At 51.8% G+C, this 16,219-nt stretch overlaps 1 protein-coding gene across 1 annotated transcript in view; it reads right to left on the bottom strand.

The window, feature by feature from the left end:
- Positions 1 to 9,121: 9,121 nt before the first annotated feature.
- Positions 9,122 to 16,219, bottom strand: part of Dhcr7 (7-dehydrocholesterol reductase) — a 23,489-nt gene continuing 16,391 nt past the window's right edge. The window contains exon 10 of the mRNA XM_013020956.1: positions 9,122 to 9,155. The gene's annotated coding sequence lies outside the window, so the exon portion shown is untranslated. The remainder of the gene's footprint in view (positions 9,156 to 16,219) is intronic.

Here is a 16,219-nt window from a genome sequence, read left to right as displayed (position 1 = left end):
GTGTGTGTGTGTGTGTGTGTGTGTGTGTCTTTAAGTAGTTGTACAGAGCAGTTTCCATTGGACAAAGCCGTTGATGAATACAGCACGTCTGGATCGAGGCTGCCCCTTTCAGCATCCTCACCCAGCTCGGCCTCCTGTGTCTTCCTCGGCAAGGTCAGTGAAGAAGACAGCTCAGCTAGCACCAATGGCTCCTGCCTGAAATCCCAGCTCTCAGGAGGCTGAGATCTGAGGCTCCAAGTTTGAAGCCAGCCTGGGCAAAAATGCTTGTGAGACTTATATCCCAAGTGGTAGAGCATCTGCCTTGAGTGAAAAAACTAAGGGACAGTGCCCAGCGCCCAGTTCCTGAGACCAAGTCCCAGTACTGGCACAAAAAGGAGAAAGGGAAGAGGAGGAGGAGGGGGAGGAGGAAGAGGAGAGGGGAGGGTGGAGAAGGAGTGAGAGGAGATGGGGGGGAGAAGAGAAGGGAGGAGGGGGAATGGGGAGAAGGGAGGGGGAGGAGAGGAGAGGAGGAAGGGGAGGACGAGGAGAAGGCGAAGGGAAGGAGGGGGAAGGAGGAGAAAGGGAAGGGAAGGAAGAGGAGGGGTAGGGAGGAGGGGAAGGAAAGGAAGAGGGGGAGGGGGAAGAGGGGATGGTAGGAGGGGGAGAGGAGAAGGGAAGGGGAGAGGGAGAGGGAGGAGAAGGAGGAAAAGTAGAGGGGGAGAGGAGGGAGGAAGAGTAGGGGGAGGAGGAGAAGGGGGAGGAAGAAGGGGGAAGGGGAAAAGGAAGGGGAGGGGGAGGAGGAAGAAGAGGGGGGAGGAAGAAGAGAAAGGGAGGAGGGGAGGCCAAGGAGGAGGAACAGGAGGAAGAACAAGAGGAAGAGATAGGAGGAGGAGGAGGAAGAGAGGTAGAGAAGATGGAGGAGGGGAAGGGGATGGAAGAAGAGGAGAAACAGGGGGAGGAGGAGGAGGAGGAGGGGGAGGAGGAGGAGGAAGAGCAGCAGCAGCAGCAGCAGCAGCGTGAGGGATGGAAGGAAGGCGTTAGTCAGGCCTGGGGGGCTGGCCTTTGTCACGCTGTCTGTCGGGGACTGCGGTCAGGGCCAGGGCTGTGTGCTGCCCCTGCAGAGGGGCCCACTCACCGGAGGTCTGGCCCGAGGCAAACATGGCGAGCACTCCCTGGTTGGCTAAGTGCAGGGCGGGCACGTTGAAGGTCTCGAACAGGATCTGGGGAGAAACACAAGCAGGCCGGCAGCCTGGCGGCCAGGGAGGCACCGCTCTGCCCACGGCCCAGGCTCCACGCCTCTCAGCCACCCCGGGGCCATGCTAGCCATGAGCTGCCCCTCCGTGGCCAGCAGGACTCACGGGAGCCTCCCCGGCTCCAAGGGACACCCCACAGCATGCCCAGCAGGGGCTGGTACCTGAGATGCAATCTCTTTGACAGAGAAGGGGATTAAAGGTGGCTCTGACAGCATCAGAGCGTGTTCCTTGGGGTTGCTGTGGAGCAGGTGATAGAAGGAGTAATGCCAAATCTGGAGGGGAGAGGGCAGGGTGAGCCACTGCTGTGAGAGGAGGGAGCCAGCTCCACAGCCAGATGCCGTCATCCATCTGTCCCTCCATCACCCACCCATCTGTGTGTTATCCATCCATCCATCCATCATCCATCCATCATCCATCCATCATATAACCACCTGTCCATCCACCATCCATCCACCCATCCATTCTTCATCCATCCATCCACCCATCCATCCACCCATTCATCATCCATCCATCTACCCATCCATTCATCCATCCATCATCCATCCATCATCCATCCATCCACCCATTCATCATCCATCCATCCACCCATCCATCCACCCATTCATCATCCATCCATCCACCCATCTATCCATCATCCATCCATCCATCATCCATCCATCATCTATCATTCATCCATTCACCCATCTAACCACCTGTCCATCCACCATCCATCCACCCATTCATCATCCATCCATTCACCCATCTATCCATCATCCATCCATCCATCCACTCATCCATCCATCCATCCACCCATCCATTTATCATCCATCCATCCACCCATCCATTCACCCATCCATCCACCCATCCATCATCCATCCACCCATCCATCCATCCATCCATCCATCCATCCATCATCCATCCATCCACCCATCCATTCATCATCCATCCATCATCCATCATCTATCCATCCACCCATCCATCATCCATCCATCCACCCATCCACCCATCCATCATCCATCCATCCACCCATCCATCATCCATCCACCCATCCATCCATCCATCCATGTGTTTACCATCTCTTGTATCTGCCTGTCTATTGTCTACCTGCCATCCGTGTGTCGTCTGCCATCTCTGTATCTACCATATATCACCTCTGTATCTATTACCTGTTCTACTGCATCTGTCACCTATACATCATCTCTTCTCTATCACATATTGTCTCTGTCATCTAATCTGTCTATCTGTCTACCTAAAGAAGCAGTACAAGGGCTGTGAAGGTGGCTCAGTGGTAGAGTGTTTGCCTCGCATGCATGAGGCCCTGGGATTGATTCCTCAGCACCCCATAAGCAGAAAAGGCCAGAAGTGGCGCTGTGGCTCAAGTGGTAGAGCGCTAGCCTTGAACTGAAGTGAGCAGGAACAGCGCCCAGGCCCAGAATTCGGGCCCCACGACCGACACAAAAGAGAAAAAAAAAAAAAAAAGCAGCAGCAGCACAAATCTGAGGGTTCTATAGCCAAAGATTCAAACAGCAAGGGCAGAGACTTTCCAACGCGACCCTGAGAGCAACAGAGGAGGAAGGGCGCGAGCTCTGGGCTGAGGCTGAGACCACCCAGGGTGCTGTCTGGAGGGACTGACAGCAAGAGAGGCAACAAGTGCGGGGTCTGGTGGCCCCATCCTGGGGTCCCCTGCCGGAGCCCAGGCCCACCCCCCTCAGGTCCTGGGGTCCCCTGCCGGAGCCCAGGCCCACCCTCCTCAGGTCCTGGGGTCCCCTGCCGGAGCCCGGGCCCGCCCCCCTCAGGTCCTGGGGTCCCCTGCCGGAGCCCGGGCCCGCCCCCCTCAGGTCCTGGGGTCCCCTGCCAGAGCCCGGGCCCGCCCCCCTCAGGTCCTGGGGTCCCCTGCCGGAGCCCGGGCCCACCCCCCTCAGGTCCTGGGGTCTCCTGCCGGAGCCCGGGCCCACCCCCCTCAGGTCCTGGGGTCCCCTGCAGGAGCCCAGGCCCGCACCCCTCAGGTCCTGGGGTCCCCTGCCGGAGCCCAGGCCCACCCTCCTCAGGTCCTGGTCATCCAGGGGGCCCAGAGGGAGCTGTCCCTCAGATCCCCCATTGTCCCAGCCCCTATGGGGGCTGCACCCCACCTTTTCCAGGTCATCCCAGCTGTGGATGGCTCCCCGGCTGATGGGGTAGTGCAGGTTGAGTTTCTCCAGATTCTGGTAGACCTCGCTGCCAATGAACCAATCCTCTTCCTCCATGCCCACAAATGCCCTCTGGGAAACACAGGCAGGTGCATTGGCCTTGGGAGGCCGCTCGGGCCAGACCCCTGCCCTCCGCTTTCCTGTGACTGAACGCCACGCAGCCACTGGCAGCCGGCTCTGGTCCTAGATGGGGCACCGGGCCCCTCTTCAACCCTGCGCAGTTTCAGTAAGAGCTTTTAGTGCCGGCTGCCAGTGGCTCACGCCTGTCATCCTAGCTATTCGAGAGGCTGAGATCTGAGGATCACGGTTTGAAGCCAGCGCAGGCAGGAAAATCCCCCAAAGACTCATCTCCAATTAAGCAATCAAAAACCAGAAGTGGCGCCACGGCTCAACGTGGTAGAGGGCTAGCCTTGGGCAAAAGAGCCCAGGGACAGCGCCCAGGCCCTGAGTTCAAGCCCCACAAGTGACAAAAAAAAAAAAATTAAAAGGCGCTTTTAGCACAGTCTGCAGGTGAAGCGCTCATCGGGTGGGTGCGTTGCTCGCCGACTTGCAAGGCCGGCTGGGGAAGGGTCTGCCGCTGATTTTGAGCAAGGCAACCAGGCCGCACTCCACACAGATCAGCTCTTCCTATCGCTCCGGAGGGACTTGCCGACGGACTGGCCTGACTGGCCTCATGTGAACGGACCGCTTCGGGAGGGAGGGGAGAGAATGTGGACAGAGCTGCGCCTCCGGTGCCAGAGTGCCAGGCCAGCATGCCGGAGGGGGCGGGGAGCTCCCTGGCTCCACCCCAACAGAAGCTCTCCCGCAGCTTGGCCGACCCATCCCCAGTGCCTGCCAGCATCCTCCTGGCCTCCCCCACTCCCCTGGCCTCTTCCCGTTCTCCTGGGCCCAGGGGACACGGTCAGGAGCAGCCCCTGCGCCGAGAGCCATCACACAGCAGCCCCCTTTCCAGTGTCCCCCAGGAGGCTAGCTGGGCCCAAGGGCAGCTGCCCTCAAGGGAACAGCAGGGTGTGAACCCCTAGCCCGCTCTCCCAGGATGGGGTGACACTTAGAAACAAGATCCTGGCAGATGACCGACTTCACAGGGGGTCACGTGGGGGGCGGGGGGGAAGGCGAACCCACAAACCAGTGTGGCGGCAGGGAGCGGCCAGTCCTTCCTGAGTGGTCTGTGATGGAGGTTCGGGGGCGGGGCCCGGCTGGGCAGCTGAGGCCACAGCCAATGTGCTCCCCTCCCCACTCCGGGCCAGGCACCCCACTCACGTCGTGCCGAAGCTTTCCCAGGACGGTGGGGAAGACGCCCAGAGGGTCCTTGTTCCCGGCAAAGCCCACTTTGCTGAAGCCAGAGCCATAGTCACAGACAATGGGCACCCGGTCCATCGCGCTGCGCCCGAGCACCGCTGCGGGAGACAGCCCTGGGTCACTCGTGCCGCTGGTCCTTGGCCAGGTCTCGGGGGTCAGAGCCAGGCTCATGGACACAGCAAGACACCCAGCTCCCCACACCCCAACAGGACCTGGGGCTCAGAGGGGTGTGAAGGGGCTTCCCAGAGAGGCTGCCCTGGACGCAGAGGCTGGGGAGGCTCCTGGGCTGGGCCTTGGCACCTCCCCTGGCTGTTGATCCTACCCTATAATCTATTTCCTTATCTGTCCACCCAACCATCCATCTACCCATTAATTATTCACCCATTCATACATCTACCCACCCATCCATCCATCATCTATCCATCTACCCATTCATCCGTCCATGAATCCTATCTATCTATCTACCTACCTATCATCTATCTACCTGTCTATCCACCTATCAATCCAACCCATCCATCCATTTAATCCTGTCTATCTTTCTTTCTATCTGTCTGTCTGTCTGTCTATCTATCTATCTATCTATCTATCTATCTATCTATCTATCTATCTATCTATCTATCCCTGTCTCCATGAGCCCATGCCTGCCAACTCCTGGCCTGGTTGAGCTGCACAGTTACCAAATTCCTGTGAAATCTCAGGCTTTGCAAACTGTAAAGTGTCATGAAAGACCCAAGAGGAACATAGCATAATGATCATATCATCAGTCATCCTGTGTGTTCTGGGCACTCTGAATTCCCCCAAATGGGAGAACAGTGGGAGGGGTTGTGGGAGAAGCTTAAGAAAGGAAAACAAATCCGTATTCTGCAGTATCTGTAGAGCTTTGTGAGCTCCAGGATGGATGAATGGATGGATGGAACTGTACATGAAGGGACGGAGGGTTTGGTGGACAGTGGAGGGATGGACAGAGGGATCGTGGGTAGACATAGAGCCATTTCTCCTCTGGGTCTCTCTCGCCTCTCTCTGTGTTTGAGCAGCTCCGTCTCCACCCAGCGGCTTCTGTGGGAAGGACTGTGTCTCGACGTGACTGCTATCTGTGCAACTTCCTGCAATCCTGGCACCTTTTATGGCCAAAAAGACTTCAACCCCACACGTGTGTATTGAATGCTAACCCACATCACATCAAACCCACGGGAGGCCTCGGCTTTGTAAGAAGCACCACAGTGGCCCCAGGCCAGGCTAAAGACAGCGGGGAGCCCTTCAAGGAGGCCCCTCACCCTGGGAGAGAAGCTGTCATCTCTGGAGAAAACAGGAGGCAGGAACACACTCTTCCTAAGTGGCAGTTTTCTTTTTGCTAAAGGAAGGTCTTTTGTGACCACATTTCCTCTGCTTTAGTCCCTGAATCCTTGCAACCTGGAATTGCTGAGAATTAGTCCCTCCCCCACCCCCTCACCACTCTCCCCTTGTTCTGCTTCCTGCACCTCCAGGGCAGTGAACTGTTTGCCTACTGCTCTGCCTCAGTCTCCAAAACCAACCCACCGGGCCTGTGGCCCACACCTGTCATCCTAGCTACTCAGGGGAGAGTCACCGCAAAAAGCCAGCCCAGAAAGAAAGTTCAAGATTCCATCTGAAGTCTACCCAGCAAAAAGCAGGGCCAGAGGATGGCTCAAGCAAGCAAGCAAAGCAAGCACAAGGCCCTAACGGAGAGAAAGAAAGAAAGACGGAGGAGAGAGACAAGAAAAAAGAATGAGAGAATATTTTTACAATAATATATATGCATATATGTATATATAAAGAATGACAGGATAGCTGGGTGCTGGTGGCTCACGCCTGTCATCCTACCTACTCAGGAGGCTGAGATCTGAGGATGGCGGCTCAAAGCCAGCCCAGGCAGGAAAGTCCATGAGACTCTTATCTCCAATTATCCTTCAGAAAACCAGAAGTGGCGCTGTGGCTCAGGTGGTGAGCGCTTGTGTTGAGCTGGAGAGCCAAGGGACAGCGCCCAGGCCCAGAGTTCAAGCCCCATGACCCACAAACACAAAGAATGACAGGAATGTAAAAGAGGCCGTCTGGGGCCTGGGAACTGGTGGGGGGGAGGAGGGTGCGTGGAGGAGGATGGAGGGCACAGGTCACGCTTCCGTGGACAGCTGTGAAGGGGTTGTTTGGAGAGGGTGAGAGGAGGAAGCGCATCTATGTCAGAACGACTGAGCAATAGCAGCTGATAAGCATCCATCCATCAGTCAACGCAGCCTTTCCAGACCTCCCACACCAACAGCCTCCAGCACAGAGCTGGAAAGCAGATGTGTTTATGAAATTGTTCCAAGTCACCAGCAATGTCTGAACCCCCGGCTGACAAGTTACAGCCCAGAGCCTCAGCCAGGCCAACGTCCATCTGCGTTTGATAAAGAACATAGCAAAGTTCATGGTTTACATCTGATGGCTGGTCCTGCGCCTCCACAGCTGAATGGTTGCCAACATGCGGCCCACAAAGCCTAGAATATTCTGCATGGCCCTTACAGAGCAAGTGTGGCAATCCCTTATCTAAGCCTAATGGTTATCACATTCGCAAGAGTTCCCTTAGCAGAGTGAACTCTAGCAAAACAGAATCAGCTTTGTTGTTTAACACAAAACAAAACAACAACAACAACAACAACAAAAACCTAGAGCAGCCGAGCTCTGGTGGCTCACCCCTGTGTCCCCAGCTACTCAGGAGGCTGCGATCCGAGGATTGTGGTTTGAAGTCAGCCTGGGCAGGAAAGAAAGTCCCTGAGACTCTCATCTCCAGTTGATCAACAAAAAGCCAAAGTGGAGCTGTGGCTCAAGCAATAGAGTTCCAGCCTTGAGCACAAAAGCTTAGGGAGAATGGTTCAGGCCCTGAGTTCAAGCTCCAGGTTTGGCACAAAATATGAAAAAAGACATAGTGCTCAGCCCCCACCCCAGATGCTCTGGCTCTTAATCGCAGGGTCGGAGGGGCAGTGACCGGAGCTTAAGAAGCCCACCGGGTAATGCTGAGGTCCAGGGCTTCAAGGCAAAACAAATTTTACTTAAAAAAAAATTGAGTGTGATTATTTAGGACTAGCATTGTAGTACACACCTGTAACCTTAGCAACTCAAGAAGCAGAAGTAGGAGGCTTGAGGTCAAAGTCCAGCCCATGCAAATGTGCAAGACCCTATCTGAAAAATAAATCAAAGCAATTAAAGGGTTGGGGTGTGGTTCAAGAGGTAGAACACCTTCCCAGCAAGTGTCCAATCCCCACAATTACACATGTAACTGTGTTAAGGTTCTGTGTGGTTGTTGGTCAGCTGCAGGAAGGGACCAGCAGGCCATTCTTACACTCGGGCAGGATTTGGCCAGCTTCTGGACCCTCCGTGGAGCACCCATGGCCCCCGGGGCCCCAGGAGCTGCAGGGTGGCTGGGTGTCAGCCGCGTACGGAGCCAAGCTCCCGACATCTCCTCCACATGATCTGTGTCTAGGAAAGGTACAAGAGTGCCCGAGAGCCCCCGTGGGGGCACAGACAGCGGCAGGCCAACCAAGATTGGTGCAGACTGCCCATCGCAGGCAGGACAACCCGGCCCAGCCTGGCTGTGAACATTCCGTTCACAGGGCTGGAAAGGGTCAAGAGTTGGCCAATGGTGAACTGTGTCCTGCAAAGGTCAAACCACCTCGGTGAGACAGATGGAGAGCCCTGAACATTACAACAGCTGGAGACGCGGCCGAGGCCGAGGGAGTCCTTCCCTATGTCTGCCCGCACCCGCAGTCACGACCCCTAGACTAAGCTCATGTCACCCCGTCTCCTCGCTCAGACTCCACAAAACCCTTGACTCCAACACAGCCCCAAGCCTGCCGGATGGCCCATGGCTGTGCCTCCCTCCCACAGACCCAGCCCGTGGAAGGCGCCCAGCCTGCTTCCTTCCTCTCTCCTCCGTTTTCCTCACACACCGTGACAGCTCTAACCCTGGCCGGCCGAGCTCCCAGGTCTGGGAGATGCAGCTGCCTGTTCCCCCTGTTTTAACAGCAAAGGAACTGTGTCCCCCAAGCCTGCCTGGCCTGGGCAAAGGCAGACCAAGCCGGGGCTGTGCACCTGAAAGCTGGCTCCGGAGCCAGGGGCGGGGCGGGCGAGCGAGAGGCCAGCCCCACCAGCACGCACAGGCCGCAGAGCAGAGTGGGATCCGGGGCACCTGGGCTCAGGGCACTGTGGTCAGCAGATGACCAGGGGCTCCGCCCAGCATGGGGTCCCAGAGGTGCAGCAGGGCCCACACACACCTGCTGTACAGTGCCCAGCACTGTAAGGGACCACCACACTGTGGTCCTGGTGTCTGTCCCCACCACTGTTGGAGGCTGTGATTTGGCTTCTACCATGAAATGCCCCTCCCCCCACAAACCCCCAAAGTCACCTGACTCCTGACTTCTTTCTCTCTCTCTCTCTCTCTCTCACACACACACACACACACACACACACCCTGGGTCCCCTTACCTGCATTCCCTAGGGAGAGATGGACACACACACACACACACACACACCCTGGGTCTCCTTACCTGCATTCCCTAGGGAGAGATGGAGCATCGGCCGCCTGCTTGTCTCCAGTCTGTTCAGCAATGGTTGGGTTTGTTCAGGGACTTGTCACCTTCCTATGGAAAGGAGATGATTCCAGAAGATGTTAACGATCAGTGAAGACATCGAGGCCATGGAGGTGCCTGCCATGGGCTTCCCTCCTCCCCCTTCCCCCTCCCTTCCTCCCTCCCCCTGGCCAGCTGACAGGGTGAGCTTCTGACCACGTTGTCTGGTAATGGAAGGGTAGAATGCCAAGGCATGGGTCTACCACGGCCTGGAGGGAGACCTGAACCCCTCTGTCCACTGCAGCTGGAGCTGAGTGGGAGGCACCTTCAGCCAGCCCCAAGGAGGTCACCCACCGCACACAACAATCACACTGTGCTGTAACAGCCGGCCCTCTGGCCTCGCCCGGCAGGCTCAGCTTCTGGTGGAAACTCATCATGCCCTCCCTGATCTTCACCCTTGCCAATGCCCTGGGGCGTGCGATCCGGGATCCACGCTGCATCAGGAACAGGGTTCCCTCCCCTGGGGTTGAGGGTGTCTCTCGGAGGGCCAGGCAGCCGGGCCCCCGGTCTGGGGAGCAGGGCATGCTGGGTGGGGAAAGGCCAGGTCCTCCACTGGGACGAGGCCAGGAGGATTGCTTGAGCTGGCCCACTGGATGGCCGCCCCAGCGCCCTGGCAGGAACTGGGGTGTAAGCCGGGCGTGGCTGGGTGCAGGGCTGGCTGGCCACAGGGCACCGTGCCCTCTGGGGCCAAAGGTAACTGTCTTTTTCATCAATTCCAGTTGGTTTTTTTTCATAATTTTTTATTGAGATTAAGTGATTACATAAATTTCACACCCTTCACAGAATTGTGGGATAGTGATACTTAAAGTCACAAACACATTTTAACCTCACCAGGAAAATTGTCATTATCGTGGTCTACAAAGTTTGTGAGTTCTACGAACTTTGACAATACAACGATTTCTTCCAATCGGGTGGTGTGTACATTTCTTCACTTTTGTGTAGCGTCAGCAGCATCCTCTTTCCCTCTCCTTCCCTCCCTCCCATTGCTGCCATTGAGTTGCTTAGTTCATTTTCATCCATGTCCAGTGCAGCTGATGGGCCCCTCTGCTGTATACGTGCCCGTTTCCCTCTATTCTGTGTCCTCCTCCTGGCTTTCCGAGATGTGTGCATATATATATATATATATATATATATCTCATATATCTGGTCAAGAACATGGAGTCGTTTAGCAATGATAGGACAAGATGAGTGGAAGTCCTTTGTTTCTCAAGTCCTGTTTACTTTGTTATATCTCCTTGCATTTTGGATTTAACATCCACTTATCAGGGAGACCATGTGCCATTTGTTTCTCTGCTCTTTGCTTACCTCACTCAACATGATTTCTTCTAGTTCATCCATTTCCCTGCGAATGCCATTATTTTGTCCTTTCTAGTGGCTGCATAATATTCCATTGTGTATAGATACCACAATTTTTGGATCCATTCATCTGTGGTGGGGCATCTGGGTTGTTTCCATATCCTGGCTATTGTGAACAGTGCTGCAATAAACATGGAGGTGCATGTGTCCTTGTATATTGGTTCCTGTTATTCAGGATAGATCTAGGAGTGGTATGGCTGGGTCATAGGGGAGGTCTTTCTAGGTTGGTTGCTATTTCTTTATCTGTGCAGAAACTTTTTATTTTAAGGTAGTTCCATTTATCGAGTCTCTCTCCAATTTGTGACCCTGGGACTCTGTGCCTATAAGTTCAAGTGTCTCTCCTACTCTGTCCTGCAGAAGTTTCAGAGTTTCAGGTTTGATGTTAAGGTCTTTAATCCACTTTGAGTTGATGTTGGTGCATGGTGATAGGCTGGGGTCCACTTTTAGTTTTCTGCATGTGGCCACCCAGTTTTCCCAGCACCAGCGGTTGAAGAGGCTGTGTTTCTTCCACTGTATGTCTTTGGCTCCTCTGTCAAATAGCAGCTGACTATAGGTATGTGATTTTATTTCTGGATCTTCTAATCTGTTCCATTGGTCTTCGGCTCTGTTTTTATGCTAATACCATGCTGTCTTTGTTGTTATGGCTCTATAGTAGAGTTTGAAGTCCGGCATGGATATCCCTCTTTTTTGCCTAGAATTGTTTTAGCTATTCTAGATCTTTTGTTGTTCCATATGAAGTTTTGGATTTTCTCTGTTTCAGTAAAGAACATCATTGGGATTCTGATGGGAACTGCAATGAATTTGTAGATCATTTTTGGTACCATGGTCTCTTTCACTATATTGATTCTGCCTGTCCATGAACATGGAAGGTCTTTCCATTTCCTGGTGTCCTCTATGATTTCTTTCTTTAGGCTTTTATAGTTTTCACTAAATAGTTCCTTTGCATCTTTGGTTAGGTTAATTCCTAGATATTTTTTGAGGTTATTGTGAATGGGGTTGTTTCCTTGATTTCCCTTTCTGCTTGTACATTATTGGTGTACAGAAAGGCTACTGCTTTTTGTGGGTTAATTTTGTATTCCACTACTTTGCCTAAGTGGTGTATAAGCTCTAGGAGTTTAGGAGTGGATTTTGGGGATCATTAAGGTAGAATATCATGTCCTCTGCAAATAGGGATAGTTCAGTTTCTTCCTACCCTATGCGGATCCCTTTAATGTGCTTTCCTTGCCTTATGCTCTGGCTAAGGATTCTAGAGCTACATTGAAGAGGAGTGGAGAGAGTGGGCATCCTTACCTTGTTCCTGATTTTAGGAGAACTGGTTTTAGTTTTTCCCCATTTAGTATGATATTGGCTGTTGGTTTGTCATATATGGCGTTTATTGTTTTAAGGAATGTTCCTTCTATTCCTATTTTCTCCAGAGCTTTTAACACGAGTGTTATATTTTTATCAAAAGTCTTTTCTGTGTCAATGGAGATAATCATGTGATTCTTGACCTTGGCTCTGTGATGTGTTGGATAACAGTTATGGATTTACGTATGTTAAACCATCCCTGCATCTCTGGGATGAAGCCTACTTGGTCATAATGTATGATTTTAAAAATATGTTTCTGGATTCTGTTGGCTAGAAATTTATTGAGGAGCTTTGCATCTGTGTTCATCAAGGAAATTGGTCTGTAGTTCTCTTTTTTGTTGGGTCTTTGCCTGGTTTGGGGATGGATGTGATACTGGCTTCATAGAATGAGTTTGGGATAGCTCCCCCTGCTTCTATTTCTCAGAGGAGTTTGAGGAGTATGGATATTAGTTCTTCTTTAGAGGTCTTACAGAATGCTGTAGTGAATCCACCTGGTCCTAGGCTTTTCCTTGTTGGGAGACTTCTGATTGCTTCCTCCATCTCATTGTAAGTTATTGGCTTATTTAATTGATTTATTTCTTCTTGGTTCAGTTTGGGCAATTTGTATCTCTCTAAAAATTCATCCATTTCTGCCAGGTTTTCCTTCCTTAGTGAGTATAACTTCTGGAAATAGTTCTTTATCATTGTTTGGATGTTTGTTGTGATTTTTCCTGTGGCATCCCTGATCTTATTGATTTGGGTCTCCTCTCTTCTTTTTTTTAATCTTTCCAGAGGTCCATCAATTTTTTTTTCAAAAAGCCAGCCTTTTGCTTTATTAATTTTATTTGTAGTTTTCCTAGTCTCTATCCTGTTAATTTCAGCTCTTATTTTGGTTATCTTGCTCCATCTAGAAACTTTGGGTTCAATTTTTTCTTGCTTTTCTAGCAGTTTTAGTTGCATTATGAGATTATTTACTTGGTCTGTCTCTATTTTCTTGTTGTGTGCACTGTGAGCAATAAATTTGCCCCTCAGGACTACTTTTTTGTTGTTGTTGTTGTTCTTTTTTTTTGTCAGTCCTGGGCCTTGAACTCTGGGCTTAGGCTCTGTCCCTCAGCTCTTCAGCTCAAAGCAAGTGCTCTACCGCTTGAGCCACAGCGCCACTTCCTCAGGACTACTTTTTCTGTGTCCCACATGTTTCTTTGTGATGTATATTCATTTTCATTGAATTGTAGGAACCTTTTCTTTAATTTTTTGTTACCCAGGTGTTGCTCAGAAGCATGTTGTTCAATTTCCATGTATTTGAGTAATTTCTACAGTATGCTTTGTTATTGAGAACTAGCTTCATTCCATGATGGTCGGATAGAATAAAAGGATTATGTCACTCCTCTTGTATTTGCTTAAATTCTTTGTATGAACTATGATATGATCTATTTTGGAGAAAGTTCCATGAGCTGCTGAGAAGAATGTTGTTGTAGGGTAGAAAACTCCGTCAATGTCAATTAAATCCACTTGAGATATAGCATCATTTAATCCGGAGGCTTCTTTGTCAAGCCTCTGGTTTGTAGACCTGTCCTTTGGTGAGAGTGGAATATTAAAGTCTCTTAGTATTATTGTATTTGGATCTATTTTTTCCTGTAAGTTTGAGAGTATTTGCTTAACGTATTTGGGTGCACCAATGTTTGAAGAGTACAAATTGACAATGGTGTTATCCTCCTCTTGGACTGTTCCCTGTATTAATATGTAGTGTTCTTCTTTGTCTTTTTGTATTGATTTTAATGTAAAGTTTTTTTTGTCAGATATCAGGATGGAAACTCCTGCCTTCCTGCTGGGAGCACATGCATGGTGGATCTTCCTCCATCCCTTCACTCGGACTTTGTTTTTATCTTTGGTTGTGAGGTGGGTGTCTTGAAGACAACAAATGGATGGATCTTGTTTTCTGATCCAATCTGCAGGGTTTTTATCTTTTGGTTTGTGAATTGAGTCCATTGCTATTTATGGTTATTATAGAGAAGTGCACTGTATTTCCTGTCGTTTTCCTGCTTTCCTAAGATTTGTCTTCTCTCCTTGCCTCCTCTGCTTACTAAGTTGGTCTTCTAGTGATGTCTGCCTGATGGGGATCCCTGATCTTGTTTCCCTCAGATTGTGTTCCCCCTCTTAATATTCTTTGTAATGCTAGCTTATTGTTTATGAATTCATTTAGTTTTCTTTACTATTAAAAATTTTAGTTTCTCCATTGAATGTGAATACTAGCTTCACTGAATATACCGGTCTGGGTTGGCAGTTATTGGTTCTCAGGGCTTGGGTGGTACTTTCCCAGGCTTTCCTTGAATTCAGTGTCTGTGTGGGGAGATCTGCAGTGATCCTCATTTTCCCCCATTGTAGTATAGCTCCTTCTTTGTTTTTGCCATGTGCAAGATCATTTATTGTTCAAATATAGCATTTTTTTCTATGATGTGCCTAGAAGTCTTCCTCCAGGGATACTGTTTGCTAGGTGTTCTGTATGCTTCAAGATTTTTAAGATTAGGGAAATTTTTGGCGACAATCTTATTGAATTAGTGTTGATCCCTCTGTTCTGGTATTCCTCTCACCTTTATTGACCCCAGTTACATGAAGGTTAAATGTCTTGGCACTGTCTGCTTGTTCTTGGACTTCCCCTTGGCATAGTTTGTTTTTTCCTTATCTGTGACTTTTTTTTCCAGTTGCTACATTTTGTCTTCAGTACCTGATACTCTATTTTCCATTTCATTCACGCTGTTAACTATGGCTTCCACTGTGGTTTGCACGGAGGAAATTGATCCAGTTATGATTTCTATGTCGGTTCTCAGATATTAATCTCATCTTTTAACGAGGTGTGTACTGTGCATCTTGTTTGAAATCCTGGGTCTTTTTTGATAATTCATTTCTTTGTTCTTTAAATTTCTGATCCATTTCTTGCTTTTTTTTTTTTTTTGTGGGTCATGGGGCTTGAACTCTGGCCTGGGCGCTGTCCCTCAGCTCTTCAGCTCAAAGGTAGCATTCTACCATTTGAGCTACAGCACCACTTCTGGTTTTCTGGTGATTTATTGGAGGTAAGAGTTTCATGGACTTTCCTGCCTGGGCTGGCTTTGAACGGTGATCCTCAGATCTCAGCCTCCTGGGTAGCTAGGATGACAGGTCAGGCATGAGCCACTGGCACCCGGCTCGCTTTAATTCTTGTGTCATTGCCTCTATCAACTCTTGGATGTAGTGTCTGTCTTCCATTTCTTTTGCTCTTTCACTGGAGTTCTTCCCTGGGTGGCTGCTGGCCTTTGGGTGGCTTGCTGTCTTAGCTGCTGATGAATCTTGAAATCTTTTGCTGTGATTTTTGCATGAGGTTTCAGAGATTATTGGAGACAAATCCCAAATTCTGATTGTTTTGGTCAATGAGTGGCTGCCTTTGCTTGGTTCTGGGTTGGTTCCTGGGTCGGTTGTTGAAGCCTGCTCTCTCTCAGCCCTGGGCTGCCTGAGACTTCGCCCCATCTCGGTTCTGTCGGGGGAGGGGCCGACCTCCAGCTGCTAGTCCCGGACCCAAGTAGGGCTGACTCTTGTTAGTTTCTGGTGGGCATACCCACCAGATTTCAATACCCACCCTCCGATTTCAATCAGGGGCAGGTGGCTCAGGCAGCGCGGGCTCCCGCCTGGACACAGGTGGGGCTCGTTCACCTCCCGCTGGAGCCCACAGGCAGTTCCCGACTTCAGCTAGGGACGCGCAGCCTAGACTGCTCGCGCTCCCTCCCCGGGGTGCTCTTGGCAAAACCAGGAGGGATGCTGGAGCCCGGCGCAGTTCCTGGCTTCAGCCAGCACTGGCGGCCTGAGCTGCCCGGTCCCCAGCCCGGGAGACACAGGCCGGGCTCCTTCGGCCCATGGCGCGGGGCGGCCGCCTTCCCGCTCCTTCCCAGCGGTGCTCGGTGCTCGTGGTCCAGCCTGGCAGGCTGGGGTGCTCCGCGGGTTCCAGCTTCAGGGGGCCAGGAGCCCAGGTGGTAGGGGTCGGGGTCAAGCTCTGGGGGTCACCGCCAGCGCTGGCCCCCGTGGGGTACTCACTTATCCCGGCACTGGCGGGGGGCTGGGCCGATCGCCGCTCCTGGGCGCTGTAGGTGGCTGGTGCCCATGGCGTTCCGCGTTCCGTGGAGATGATTGTGGGCTGGGCCGGCGAGGGGCGCGGGCTCCGGGTCTGGGCTTCACGGTCTCCATCTCAGGGTCCGGGTGG

This window comes from Dipodomys ordii, unplaced genomic scaffold (assembly GCF_000151885.1).
Source record: "Dipodomys ordii isolate 6190 unplaced genomic scaffold, Dord_2.0 Scaffold54, whole genome shotgun sequence".
In the NCBI taxonomy this organism is placed as follows: Eukaryota; Metazoa; Chordata; class Mammalia; order Rodentia; family Heteromyidae; genus Dipodomys; species Dipodomys ordii.
The sequence above is the reverse complement of the archived record's forward strand: the minus strand, read 5'-3'. Positions and strand labels throughout refer to the sequence as shown.